The sequence below is a fragment of the Xiphophorus hellerii genome, chromosome 23 (assembly GCF_003331165.1).
Source record: "Xiphophorus hellerii strain 12219 chromosome 23, Xiphophorus_hellerii-4.1, whole genome shotgun sequence".
In the NCBI taxonomy this organism is placed as follows: domain Eukaryota; kingdom Metazoa; phylum Chordata; class Actinopteri; order Cyprinodontiformes; family Poeciliidae; genus Xiphophorus; species Xiphophorus hellerii.
This window is the reverse complement of record NC_045694.1, coordinates 15,767,523-15,781,415: the sequence shown is the minus strand read 5'-3', so window position 1 is coordinate 15,781,415 and position 13,893 is coordinate 15,767,523.

Sequence of the window (13,893 nt, the reverse complement as noted above, 5' to 3'; positions counted from 1 at the left end):
TGTTTTTAAATGGTGAACTTTGGGAGAGTTAAATGGCATGAAAGTTTGGGAAAATTATAGAAAACAAAGGAGGAAATTGTGAACAATTGTTTCTAAGTAAAAATATGTTTTTGTGTGAGTTCTTGTCGAGAAAGCAAACAAGTCAACCATTTAAAACATTTTTAAATCTGTTGATATTAAACTCGTTTAATTCTGTCGTCATAGATTACAACAACTTTCTTTAATATCTATGCTAGTATTCATTGCATATAATATACAATGCTTCAAAGAGTTTCTAAGAGTGTGTTATATTGTTGGGTTCATTGATGCACTTAAAAGAAGACAAATAAGCTATCTAGAGCCGTTTGGTTGATTTTTTGAATATTTTGGGGATCTGTGGAGTTCCTATTAGTTGTAAGTATCTTTCCTGACGCTTGATTGCAGACTTCTCTCAGTTTTGAAAAAAATTCAAAGAAAACAACAGGAAATAGCGCTGACTTAAAAGTCAAATTCATAGCTTCAAATCTGAAATGTCATGTTTCTGTTTAACAGCCATTCATGGAGATGAGATGGAGGTTTTGAATCAATATCTCTTGCTATAACACCAGGGGTGCACCGATTTATCGGTGCAGATTTCCTTAATTTTGATCTTATCCACCGATGTTATCAACTTCGGCAAAGGTCTAAAAATCAACCACTGTGCTTTAATTTTCTCCCTGGAGAGACGTTTAACTGATAAACCGGCTGACCGGGTCATGTCTGCACACTTACAGTTACAATAGTCACCACATTGCTGCCAATTCAGCAACTTTCTTGATGTATTGAGCAACATTTCAGACAAAAAACAATGGTATCGGCCGAAATTGGGATCGGTAAGTTAGGCTTTTTAAGAAATTGGTAATCCGTGATTGGCCAGAAAACTGCAATCAGTGAACCCCTACTATACACAGCAAAATAAGTGTTTTAGAAGCTTCAAGTTTTTGTGTGAAACTTTTACTGCAAGACAGAACATATTAATCTGACTTGGACTGAGTTACTGATGGTAATTCAATGTAGAGTAAATAACTACTAATCTATAAAAATAAAGGGACTGGAAAAATCTCAAATGACGAGATGAAACAGCAAAAGGTGTGGTCTAAATACGACGGGGAAGCAGATCAGAGTCTGTTTTATCTCTTTAGTGTTGAATTCTGTGTTGTTTTGAACCCGTCTTGCATTTCAGTAGCTTCATTGGTTTTCTCATGTTCAGTTTAAATATTTTTACTTGTCCCTCTGTTTTCTGGCTTATCTTATTTAGTTGTTTCATCCTGTGTTGTGTTTGCAGCCTCTTTGTGTTTCCTAGCCACTCTTCCTCAGTGCCTCGGGATATCCTCCCCAACAGCTGCAGCTCATGCACTTAATTAGACTCACCTGTTCATTGTTCCACTAATCCTGCATTCAAGTACAGATATTTTCTCTTCAATTCACTTATAGATAGATTGCCTTATTAGTTTTCATGCTCCTGATCCCTTTTATGGTTTTGAGAGTTTTTAGACTCTTTATTTTGTAAAATGTTCATTTTCCTCACAGTTTTGTTTGCTTCCTGTCTGTGTTTGGATCTCCCATCTATATACAACAGGACACACTCTACACAGAAAACCAAGTTAGCCCAAATGTCAATAGCAAAAGCAGCAAACAGAAGTGAACCACCGTACACACACTAGATAAGAGACAAAATCTAGAAAAATGTTAAATGAAAACCTAAAATATTTTTGCCCCCCCAAATAACTCAGTGTGTGTATTTGCACTTAGCTATCTGACAGTTCTGTTTATGTTGCTAATAAATTTCACAGTGAGTTGATGGATGACGTGGCTTGGAATGTCAATAAGGAGTTTGCCCGACTTCAAGTTGATTCCATGTCAAAGAAATATTTTCAGAAGAACACAGACAACGTATTGTATCATTAAGCACATTGCTGCCCTCAGGCCTGACAAACACACAGTTTAAGGTCATTCCCTCCCTACATACCTGCTCAAAGCAAAAGTCTTTAACTTAAATCTGCAGACATCCTGTCGTCTCATCTCTGGACAAAGGTATTTAGTGCCAACATGACCTTTTAGCTTTTTTTTCTAAAAAGGAAAAAAACACCCTAGATACTGGTCCTGATGTATAAACAATAGTTCACTCAATCTAATATCAATGGATGGCCTGGATGTACGCCTGCATGTGCAGAGTTTTCATAGATATAGGTTGAGATCTTGGGGAGAAAAAAAGTTGAGACCACCTGGAATTGCACAAGCAAATCTGAGGAATATGCCTCAATATTACCTCAATTAACTGAGGTAACAGAATACTAATGACCGCTGATAACTCCAAAGAACCGCAGTCACAAATGACTTGGACATAATCTTTAGCTTTAAGTTGATGTGTGCTTTGATATCAGCTTTCAATACAAATTAGATATAAACTGGTCCAGAGATGTGGACATGAGTTCACCTTAGAATAGAGATACAAAATGAACGACTTTAGACTCGACTTGATGAGATTAAAGACTTGGGACGTTCACACCACTGACATGTGATCTCAGTTTGACTTGAAACCTTCGATTTGAACTGACTTGATATCTTACACCAAACAGAAAGTGATCAAAAATAAAAAGGAAAAGATTTGGGCTGAAAACTAGAGACAACATCTGACCTCCTTCTGACATTTGATTTTACACAAAGAATGGAGGCTCACCGCTATAGGAAATAATTTTATCTTAACTAGTTTTTTTGTGTGATTCCTAATTTAATCATAGAGGATGGAAAATTACAGGTTCCAGTGTGTGTCAGTAACAAAGTAATAATGTTTTATGGAAGGAATTTGATCACAAAAAAATGTTAGTAAGTTGTATAAATAATTTGAGTTATTTTAATAATGCAATTCAGATAGTACTGTCAAAGTAAGTTAATGGTGTTGGAACTGGTCAAAATACAATTCATAATTTATTTTGTATATAATTCTGATATTTGTTTATTATGGATCAGTTTGCATATTATGTTCAAATCTTGCTAGTTTATTGGATCATATTTACTGTAAAAAGCAACAAACAGTGATTTTCAAATGGATGAAGTTCACTTCCTCTTACTGGTTGCTCAGGCAAACAAAAACACCTTTTAAAATAATTTTAAAGTCAAAAATGCATAGGACTGTTATTAAGTTACATATTTAGTCAAATTATTTATTTAAGACTCAAAATTAATAGTTAAAGATTTCCATTCAACTCAAAAATTGCATGCTTTGATTTTGGACTTTGAGACTTGGGTGAAAAAACTTGAGATCTTTTGACTTGCAATACCTGATAATACCAATAGTAACCTGAGTTAACTGATGTTTCATTTCACTTCTACAGGTACAAGTACAGGAGGAAGACGCAGTGACTGTTATTTTGCTCCTTTTGTTTCACAGAATTCAGTTTGAGCAATGAAATTTATTGTGTTTGCTGTATTGGTTGGAGTCGCCACAAAAGGCATAAATTAACCTGCTGCTTTTCGTGTCATTTTAAAGCCGCTCTAAGAAAACCAATCCATCTTACAAATGCACAGACATGACATGTGAAAAAGGCCAAATTACATGCTGTTGAATCAAAGTACATTAGCTGAAGAGGCAAAAACATAGTTTTTAAAATCACATTTTATTTAATTTCAAGGGTTGGTTTTAAAATTACATCTCCAAAATACGAACATAATGTCTCGTCCAAAATGACAAAACAAGTGTGTGGCTGTGTACGTGTAAAGGAGTCTGTAGTTCTTCTGTAATCTCCCGTCTTTGTGTGCCGCGCAGACAGTTTAAAAGCCCTCTATTTACCTTCCGCACCGTTCTCCTTTTTCAAGTGGTGTGTGTGTGTGTGTGTGTATTAGGGAGAAAGAGAGAGAGAGAGCACTACAAGTACTCTTGTGGGGGTGGACAGCTGGTCCCAAACAGGCGTTTTAGTCTCTAACAAACCGTGACATGTCAAACATGTAACGTAGGCTGCAACAGAGCAACACGTAAAACGCTTCATTGACTTGCACTCAAAGCTTCGGGCAAATCAAAGGAGGAAAATAAATATTTTGGCTCAATTACTCAGCCTGAACCCATTAATCATGTTTGAAATTTTACAAATGATGGAACAGTATTAAAAACGGCTCAAACAAATGTGCCGCCGAGAATTCCTGTGCTACAGGTAAACCCCTTCAGGATAGGTTGGTGAAACAGCAAAGTTGTTAAGACGTGTCTTTTGCTTGGATGTGTGTGTGTGTGTTTATCTCTCTGCTTGTTAATCCTAAACTCTCCCTGCTTTCATTTTGTTAATCTTTGTTTTTTAGTGGATGGAAGTCAGGCTGCCAAGATGTCATCAAATGTCTTTTTGTCATATTATTTGAAAATTACAATTTTTGGATGAGAATGGCTCCTTCATGTTAATCAAAGCTCAAAGTTTGGTGAGCAAATACATGGATGAGCACATTTATTGTGTAAGAAATTGTCTTACTCATCTTAACCTTAATCCAGAGAATAGCTTTGAGATTGGAAGCTAAGCCTTCTGGTAAAACATCAGTGTCTGACCTTACAAATGTGCTTCTGGAAAAATACTTAGAAATTCTCAAAAAGACACTTCTAAACTTCATAGAAAGCGTTCCCAGAAAAGTTGAAGCTATTATATCTGCAAAAGGGAGGGTCGACATCTTGTTAAACCTTACGGATTAAGTGTGAGATGTCACTCAAGTTTATTTTTGTGTGTGAATGTGAATGAGCAAATCTTTTAGACATTTTGTTTGTATTACATTTGTGTGTAATATATTATCATTACCATCGGCTCAAATGGCTTTTACAAACAATCTTGTTTCTTTCAAGAAACAACTTGAAAGAAAGGTGTTTCTTTCAAGGTGAAGAATTGAACCACATTTTTCTGGGAACTTTACAAACTTCAGTACAAACTAAAACATTTCTGTCTGTGATCCAACGCTAGGCCTGCTGAAACGAGGACATGGGATGCTTGTTCAACCAGTTGAGCTACCCACAGTTTCAAAGAACAGATTCATGTTCAGATCAATCTGTCAGCTAACTTAATTTTGTTTTTTGTATTATATCCCTCTACTAGTTTCTGCCAAAACTCACCATTTACACCCAAATCAGCTGAGTTAAACAACTTCCATTCATCAACACTGACAAAGTTAAATTAACGGGAGCAGCTCTTATTATTCCTATCTTCGGACTCTGCCTGTTTGTGTATCATGTGGCCGTGAACCCACAGCTGCAGCAGGACCTCACACACTGGTGGTCTGAGGTGCTTTGTAAGGTGTTTAAAGATCATTTGCCTGGATAACTGTTGACAGATGTTTTCAAAAAGACTTCACTGCAACTGCACCATCCGGACACAAAACCTTAAAATTACGTAGTTGAGTTTGGAAATGGGTGTTAGACTCAGAATTGTATTGAAACCTCCACTTGTTATGCACAGAGTCTAGCAAAAGTATTCATTCCCTTTAAATCTGTACATATTTTAAAAACCAAATCTTGACAATATAAAACCACATTATTAGGGTTATATGGCAACACAAAGAGCAAAAAAAAAACAAATGAAACTGAAAAGTGTGGCGTGCACTTGAATTCACCTTCCTTTGCTTTGATAAAATGCCTAAATAAAATCCAGTGCCAATACCTACTTTATTCACCTCTTCAGTCCATAGGAGCCACCTGTAATTTAATGTCATCATAAATTTTGTGAATTCCTGAGAGGTTAGTGAGGCGGATTGAGATTGAGACCACAAGTCAATAAATGTGGTGCCCTGGGATATTCTTTAAATTCAAAGAACCAAACAAGAATGAGAATATTAAAAAAAAGCATATTTTGTCACGTTGCTTGGTGGTAATGAGTAGAGCTATTCATATTTTTGATGAAAACACAAATAGACAAAACCCAGGAGAGCACATGGAGCAAGAGCAGAAACAAACATGGTCCAAAATGCGTAAAAATCCAGGAGGGAATGACTGAAGGAGAGACAGTTAAATACTGGCTGGAACAATGGACCAGTAGTAATTAAGGAAACAAGGTGCAGCTGTGAGAGGAGAGCAAGAGGCTGGGAGAGGAAGAGAAATGATACAAGAGAACAAGGAGAAGTAACACTAACAGAGGAGCTGGGAAAACATAAATCTAACTGTAATACAAGAAATAATTGTCAGAGGAAAGCATTTCAGCCTCTAGATATGCTAATGGAGACACACCCCAAAAGATAAAACATGAAAATCATGTATCATATTTCTTACACTTCACATTTATGTGATAATTTTTCTACATCTATTCCATAAAATCCCAATAAAAGACATGAAAGTTTTTGTATGCTGTAGGATTTGGCCAAGAGTTAGAGGACAAAACAACCCAAAAGCTAATCCAAATAATTGTCACTAAAATCAACCATGAACAGAGATTTATACTAGACGCTCCTCCTACACTACAAACCACCATGAATGGTAATTTCATCAAAATGGAAAAGTCTTAGAAAATCAGAAGCATACATAGCACACAGAGTAGTTTACAGCACTACAGAAGTAATACTGTAAAAGTGTCATCAGATACTTTGACTGCCTTCACCTGCATAAATTACTTTGACAGTGCAACAAAAATTCAAAAACCCAGTGGAAGTGTTGTGGCAATCATCTTGTTTACATAAAGTGTGGAGCGCTCCTGCTCAGATTTGGAAACATTAATTGGACAAAAACCCACATAAATTTAGAGTAAAACAAAAAAATAAAGTAACCATCAGAATCACTGCACTGAGAGTGAAGTACAAAGACACAAAGCAACACAACTTTAATCTGGCGAGATAAATCAAAAATAAAAATGGTTTGTGTGATGCTGTCTGCAACTTTATTTAATGCATAGTTCACCAGCTGACAGTTGCAATGTGATAAAACGTAAAATAGCAGACTGAAATGTCAAACTGTAAAAATACCAGAGTCAGCGACAGTCAGAGGAGCTGCTCAATCCATTAAACATCCAGATAGTGACCAAAAGTTACCTCGTTCAGACATCTGAGTCTTCTTTCTCAAAACAGGCTTCGGTGAGGCTTTGATAGCCACACAACTAAGTGCTCACAGATACGAGCCATTCAAACATCAGATGAATGAACACCCACCCTCTTCATCGTCCTAATTGCTTTTGAAAACATGACGGAGAGCTGAACAACACGGGGAGTGACAGCTCGCGGTGCTTTCCTGAGGGACTAAGTCAACAAGCTCAGACAGTGACATGAAAGAGCTCACACACCTCCGCGGTTATGCTCACTCACACGGACGACCAATTGATTAACTCATAAATCAGCCTCATCCCAGGCCCCGGGCCTTGTGGCGTCCCCCTCCATCTCCAACCCTCTAGAACTTTAAAAAAAAAAAAAAAAATAGATGTGCTGTGAATCCACGGCCCAACCCTGCAGCCTCCAGCTAAGTAAGTGGAGGCGGGATGTTCACAGCTCATGGCAGAAACCCAGCAGGAGGGAGAGGCCAGGTGGAGCAGGTAGAGTAGGGGAAGAAAAAAAAATCAGGGTGAGTTTCACTGAAGCGAGAGTTATTGGATTAGTGAGTGTTATTATAGAAGACAGGAAGGGATGGAGAGGGAAAACACAGAGGGATTTGAAGAGGGATATAAATGTGTTAAAAAGACAAAAGACAAAATAAGCCTAATCAGATGCTGTGTAGTGCTGCCAAAACAAGGGGAGACAGATATGGAGACAAAGAGGGAGAGAGAGCATAGAGGAATGCAGTAAATCCCTGAGCGACTGAACTATCCTCCGGAGAAGGAAAAGAAGAATTTTTATGTGCTGCAGGTGAGCAGAGCACAGAGGGAGAAGGGGGAGAAAAAAAGACAGCGATGGACAGATGGAAAAAGATGGACGGAGCACGGGGGTGGCCCAGGGAATTTGAGGGAAGCGTGAAAGGGTCTGATTGTAGCAGGGAAAAATGAGGCGCGTGGGGTGAAAATGGAGCAAAAGTGACTCAAATAAAGCAAAATGGATACTTCTGCCATTGGAGAGGGTGGCACACAGATGGACGCAGGGAAGCGAGACGGGGAGACATGGGGGAAAATTATTAGAGAAGAAGAAAACCCACAGAAAGTAGCTAACAAGGATGAGGAGCGCAAGAGAAATGGCTTGATTAATGTATCTGTGACTTTCTAGGTAATTCATGAATGAAATCTGTACTGAAAATAAATTCTGAATGACATATTGCAGGCAATTATTTTCCACTGGAAATACACAGCGGGGAAAAATTACTCTCAAAGAGGAAACAAAACACTAAATTAACCACTCTTGATATGGAAGATAAATCTTGTCTCATTCTTCTTCTTTTCTTTGAATTTATTTTCTTTGCATATAACTTTGGTGCTTTTATTGCACTATGTTCAATAAAGTCAAGCAGAACTCAACTCATTGTGAGAAAAGTGAAGAACCAGTCCACAGCAACATGGTGTTTGTTAACGATCCGAAGCCAGTGGAGACCACAGTCGCCAAGAACCACAATACATTAAGCTGCAATGGATTAAAATCCCAAAGTCCCCCTGCAATAAAAACACATATGCCAGTTTAAGTTTGCCTGTAGAAATGTAAATAAAAATGCTCTGGTCACATAAAATCAACATGAAGCTCTTTGTTGAACACCTAAATTCATAAGACACAAAGAACACAACATCCACTGTCAAGCACAGATGTTAAAGGATCAAGCATTGGGATCGTTACTCTACTAAAGACAGACAATGCCATAATCCGTTGAGGGGGCTGTTTACTGGGAAATTGGGGTGACATTTGGGTGAATCATTGAGAAGAATACTGGTCTTGTCATAAGAGAGTTGTGAGTTCAATGTGACTGTCCCCTTGAACAAAGCACTTAACCCCAAGTTGCCAACCAAACTGCTTCTGTGTAATGCTAATTACATGGATAGTAGGATGGAAAATGCCTGATGTAAGTGTTTCCCATTCAGCATTTGGACAAGAATATTCTTTCCTCAACCAGAATACTGAAGATGGGTCAAGAATCAGCGTGAAATAAGGTCATGCAGGGATGTTTCCAGTCTTCAGATCGTATTCCTCTAGAAAATCTGATTATCAGGGCCAAGTGGCAAATAAGAAACCTGAAATATGTAGAGAAAATGTGGGTACAAACATTGTGACAAACTACAAAACAAGTTTCTCGACTAATGTTTAGCTTGGGAATCATACACTTATCTTCATTTAGTGGCACACCGAATATCAACTTTTACATAAAGGATTGTTTTTCTTTTGGGTTTTTTTTCCTTATTAAACTCAGATCTGAGTTCTCAATCGCCACAACAAATCTAACATGGCATGTTTATCACATGCATAAACTCACACTGCTTTTAAAATTGCCCTTGGGCACAGGTTGATGCTAATTCTCTTGTTTAGATCAGTTTGATCAAATCAATCCTCTCACAGGAATACAGTTTTCTTGATAGGTAGGACTAATGCTGTATTTTGCTAACTGTCTCTTTAAAAGAGAAGAAAGAAAGCTTTGAGGTTAAATAAATCAAAAATGGCGAAAAAAAACGTCAGCTATATTAAGCATGCACCATTGCACAATGTGACAGGTTAGTTGCATGTCAAACCTTTCTCATTTTTCTGTTTGATACATCACGTCTTTGGAAGTGCAGTCTCTTTCTGGGAAAGCAGCATCAGAGCCAGTAGCCTCTTTCACAAGGTATTTGTGTAATAAACCTCCCTCTGAGCTTCTTTTGGCCATTCATAAATTACAAGTTCAGATCCTACACAGCTGTGAGTTTATCAAAAAACACAGGAGGTGTCAGAAGTACCGATGTCAGTACTCATCAAATCTGCATCGTAAGTTTCCACGTACTATTCCTTTAAAAAAAATAACAGTGAGCAATTCATAGCATTGCTAGCTAAGCAAAAGCTTCAGATTTCAATAAAGTATGCCAGCTTCTTCTCGTTGGAGTTTTTTTCAAGTTTTTAATCCTTTGGCTGGTTGGTCACACAAACCATACTTCATCACTAAATCACTACCTTGACCTGTGAAAGCTGCTTGCTCCAATACAAGTCAGCTGATGTGATTCAGGGACATAAAACACAGGCTGGCTGTACTCCACCCCCTTCCTTCATCTGTCATTTTACAGAACACATGGCCGGGCTAAAAGGTGCCTCATTGCCATCTTGAAGTATTTTGTGAAAGGAGCTAGTGTTAAAATTGTGAACAAGTTGACATAGGAGGATGTCTTACTTCTGGGGTCTTTTCTGAAGCCTCCAGAGATATTTGCACAAAGAGGGAGGCTTCATAAAATAAAAATAACTTAATGGACGAAACTAAGCGTCCTCTTCACCAGACTGTAGAGCAGCAACGGATCTGTAGAAGAGCCTCCCTGCCAACACCACCTTAGAGAGATGAAACATAACATTTTCCTTTGGGAAAAAAATATCTTTGAATTGAACTGACTTGAATTATTATGACGAGCACTGTACGGCAGAATTACAATGCAAACCACCTGGCTATCTGCTGCTGCTACACCTTCTATGTTGTTAATGCATTGCAGTTACAGAATGAACAAGTGAACATTTTGAACACAAATATAGTGAGCAAACGTTTCCCTATCCTCAGGGCTATCACCGGGTTTGTGGAAACAAAACACAAGGTTTATCGTATTGCAGTCTTTCTCATAGTAAAATAACAATCTGTTCTTTGATTATTTGTTAATTATTACAGGCATAAAATCAAAGTTTTACTTTATATAACTTTCTCTTTGCGACAGCTTTAGTAACAAATTTATTATTAGGTATCTTTATCACTTCATCTATCAGAATATGAACATTTATCAAAAAATAAATTGCTGGCTAGAGTTGATCTTTTATGCATGAACCAACAGTTAACACACATTTAAAACTGCTTCAGTTTATAATATAACCAGTAAATGATTAGGACTTTTTTATTTCTTGTTTGCCCACAGCGTCTACATAAAGAGACAGGCTTTTGATAAGTATCTATAGCTTAATATCAAGACAATGAAGCAAAGAAATTTTATTCAAAACAATGTAAATGCCATGTTTTGTCCAGTTAAAATATGGGAACATCTAACAGGCAGCTGGCCCAACAAGGATCCATGATTATATGATTCACATGAACCGACAAACTAAATCAATCATTTCTGAGGAGAAGAACAGTGAGCACTGATTATGATTATTGTGGACAAGGCAACTTTCACATAAAAGCATTTTTCAAAATAAAAGTGTATATATACATGTAGATTGGCCAACAGAATCCAGGTGAATTTATATTTGATTTTCAAAACTAATCAGAGGAAGATCCAACAGCTGCTGGTCATTTCGCCTTTTTGTGGCTGACATTTTCAGGTAAGAAATGGTGCTGTCCACCACAAGACCTGCATCAATTTGTACCCACCAGGGGCATGTTTCATTCCTGATTTGGCATTCAGTTATTTAATGTAGTTTTCCACTGTTTTACTCAAGGTCTACTGTGAAGAAATTAGTTCAGTGACTCTAATAACCAACATCTAGCAGGAGTTTGGTCAGAATTACACTTTCATGACGAAAGCCTTGGGTCGCCCCTCTCTGTCATTGAATTTGGGTGTATTTAATCCAGCCCCTGGGCATACAGACAGCCTCTACAAACAGTTGTGAAAGAATGGGTCACTCCCAGGAGTTCAGTGAAAACTAACATGGTCTGGTGAGATAATGTCCCTTGTGCAATAGGTCAGGTCTTGATATTTTATAGCTACAAAATATTCCATGGTGAAATGTTAGCTGTAATATCATAAAATGGAAGCAACTGGGAAGGAAAACAATTCAGCCAAAAAGTGGTAAGCATGTGAAATCGCTAGATCTGCAGGTTATGGATTCTGAGGAGCATATTGTGCAGATGTGGCTGACTTTCTGCAAATTCAGTAGCTACAGACCTCCAAACTTCAAGTGGTCTTCAGATTAGTTCAATAACAGTTGCATGGAATGGGTCTCCATGACAGAGCAACAAGTCTTATATCAACAAGAGCAAAGCAAAGCATCAAATGCAACAATGTAAATCCCACTTCCACTGGATACCAGTGCAGTGAAGGAGCAAATCATGCCACCCTCTCCGGTAATCCAATGGACTAATCTGGGTTGGTAGTTACCAGGAGAAAAACAATGCATTGGAACAGATGTAAGGTTTGGTGCAGTGATGATTTTGATGTGGGATTATTTTTCAAGAGCTGCACTTGACCCTTAGATCCATTGAAAGGGACACAATTCGGTAACCCTAACACTTTTTATGATGATTTAGAGCAGACGGTGCAAACCAGGTCTTCTCATCCAACATTATTGCGGTCCTCACAGATTGGCTTCAGGAATAATGGTCATATTTTCTCACACACACGCTCCAAAACTTTGTGGAATGCTTTCCCATAAAACCTAATAGTTGAAAAGGGCAGACTGACATTATGTTAAACTCTATGGATTATGAATGGTATATCATTTGAGTTCATTTGTATATGAAGGCGGATGAGATAGTACGTTTGGCAATTTAGTGTGTTTTGGTTGAATCAGAGGTTGTAATCTATCACAGAGCAAATCATCAGCACCAAAATAAAGGTAGCATAGTTTTCAGATGATGCTAAATTAAATGACATGAGTATTTGATTATTTTTTTATAGTCATTTATTTTCGCAACTAGTGTAAACACTTAACTACAATTAATAAAATAGTTTACAGGAAATAGAAAAATCCAAAATTGTAATGTCTAAGAACGAAATGGGGTTAAAAAATGATTCAGGGCTCGATCCAACTCACATTTTAGTGGTTTGTTTGGGCTTGATGCCATTTAATACATCTGTAAAAACATTTTTGGAAGAGCTAGGATTTGAGAATTAGACTAACTCACAAATCAAAATGAAGGCCTAACAGTTGCCTCTGCTACAGGATGATGGAGAAAGGAAAATTTTGTTCCTTTTTTTTGGTAGATTTAAATTTTAGAGCGTTGAAAAGCAGAAAAAGCCAATGAGCCAGAACAGAAGAAAGGTCCCAAGAAGCAAATAAAAGCTCTCCACTATGATAACCCCCAGGTCATCGCTCCCTCTTTATGAGATCATTGAGCGTCAATCAAGCAGACAGTCCCGTCTGAGCCTGGCGGACCAAGTTCGCTAATAATATCGATGCCTCGTCAAAGAGCTGGCTGGCTGAGTCGCTCTAACAGAGCTCAGCTGTTATATTGCGTATTAGTTCCAGCGATTTGTCTCTGCCGCGCTGACAGGGAGAAACAGGCAGGCAGAGAGGGAAACCGCGAGGGCAACGGTGAGTGATGGCTGTTAGATAGCTATGCACGACAAGCCTCATTCCAACGAAGTTCTGACACATAGAGATAATGATTCACACACGTGCTGGGCCTGCAAGCCCACACAGGGGCAAACAATACAAACTCACACATAAAATGTGCACACATGGAGCCCACAATGCTGCCTTTGTTGACTACTGGCAGCCTCTCAGCCAGTGCTTACTAAATGTAAAAAACACACATTGTCTCGTGTGTGTGCATGTATACATGTGTCATGTGTCTGACACGGTTAACCCTTTCCCTTTTAGTCTGAGAGCCATAAGTGAACTGATGTTTATTTTGCATCCAGCACAAGTATGTTGGTGATTTTAGGGTGGAAACATGCGGTTGTGTGCAGGTGTCTACCTTGGAGGTGACGGTAATAGAGAGGAGATACTCATTGATCCCTTAATACCCGGCCTCAGGCCAGAGAGCCTGTGGGAAAACGTGTAGTTGAGAGCACGAAATGAAAGAAAGAAAAGATAACAGGTGCGGAGGCGATAAAAGACCGGGAGACAGGGGATGACCAAAAACGATAAGAGGCAGAGGTGGTGACAGAAGCGAGCCGAGTGGCGGCATTAAAACAGACACAA